The sequence below is a fragment of the Panthera uncia genome, chromosome X, assembly GCF_023721935.1.
Source record: "Panthera uncia isolate 11264 chromosome X, Puncia_PCG_1.0, whole genome shotgun sequence".
In the NCBI taxonomy this organism is placed as follows: domain Eukaryota; kingdom Metazoa; phylum Chordata; class Mammalia; order Carnivora; family Felidae; genus Panthera; species Panthera uncia.
In genome coordinates, this window is record NC_064817.1 from 12,000,376 (window position 1) to 12,001,981 (window position 1,606).

General features: G+C 40.7%; 1 pseudogene; it reads left to right on the top strand.

Moving 5' to 3' along the window:
• Window positions 1-1,222: 1,222 nt before the first annotated feature.
• On the top strand, window positions 1,223-1,398 carry LOC125932336 (small nuclear ribonucleoprotein G-like; annotated as a pseudogene).
• The last annotated feature ends 208 nt before the right edge of the window (window positions 1,399-1,606 follow it).

Here is a 1,606-nt window from a genome sequence, read left to right on the forward strand (position 1 = left end):
TCAGGGTTTTCCAGAAAAACAGAACCTATATCGGGGGAGAGGACAGAAATTAATTTTAAGAAATTAGCTCATGCAATCAGGGTGGTTAAATATTGTAATCTTGAACTAGAACTTCTTTGGGAAACCTCAGGTTTTGCCTTTAAGGCCTTCAACTGACTGGATGAAAGCAATCATTAAGGAGAGTAATCCGCTTTACTTAAAGTGTACTGATTGTAGGTGTTAGCCACAACTACAAAATATCTTCACAGCAACACCCAGATTTGTGTTTAATTAAATAAGTGGGCAATATGGCACAGCCAAGGTGATGCATAAAACTGACCATGACAGAGGTCAAGAAGGACCTGGTGATGTGGTTCATACAGGTTGGACTCCCTCATGGGACACACAGCAGAGCAGAGGAGGGTTTGGGGAGGGTGGACCTGGAGGAGCAAAGAATAGACAGAAGCTATAGTTTCAATAGCTATGTTGTAAGCAAAATTATTCTGCAGTAAAATAAATTTGAGAAACATCGAGTTAAACAAAGTCAAACCAATGATTTTCCCGGTAAAATGAAGAGGGGAGGAATTCTGAACGGGAGAGGTGGGATGTTCAAAGGCTCATGGGTTAGTAGGTGGGTATAAATGTGCACTCCAAGTGGGAAGTGCAAATGGGCTCATGTAGCTGAAGTGGGATGTCCAAGTGGAGTGGGGCAGGCAAGGGAGCCATTAAGTGGAGGCGCTTACAGGCTGAGGACGTTAGAGTATATAATTAGGAGGTTTAATTTTATTCAAGAGGTAATTTAGAATTATTCTGGGTTTCTTAGAATGGGAGTGGTCTAAACCAAATAAAAGCAGAAAAAGTATCCATGCTGCTATATGTAGGATGCATTAAAATAAAGACCAGAAACTCGGAAGCCAGAAGGAGGCAGATGAGGCACTGTGGATCTAAGATGGCCACGGATTATGATGGGATCATTGTGGGAGTGAAAAGGAAGCAGGAGAGTCAGGAGAGTTTCCAGGGGGAAAAAATGCTTAGTGGCAGGATGGAAGTAGAAAGTAAAAGAGGGATATAATTCTAAAGTTGGAAAATAATTACAATGCTATTTCACCACAATTAAAGATTGAGAGAAAATGCCAGGCCTACTGTGGGAGTAGAAGGGAGGCCACGAATTCTGTTTCAAGGCATCTTTGAGCTCTCTGAGTAGACACTGAGCAAAGCTCGCTCTCCCAAGCTGACAAAATTCATGGACAAGAAGTTATCATTGAAATTAAATGGTGGCAGCCATGTCCAAGACTACTGCAGGGACTCAATCCCTTTATGAATCTTGCGATAGACGAATGTGTGGGGATGGCAATTAGTGGACCACAGGCCAATACTGGAATAGTGGTATTATGAGGAAATAGAATCATCATGTTATAAACCTTGGCAGAAGTATAAACAACTTCTGTGCTCCCCAGAGAAATCAAATGCTTCTCCACAGCACCTGTTTTACTAAATGTAAAAATTGGGTTGTGTACATTTTCATATTGAACTTTTTTGTTAAATAAGCTTTTGTAATAGTCAAAAAACAACAAAAAAAAAAAGATCTAGGATACTCACATAGTCCATCCAACTCTAATCAGTAACC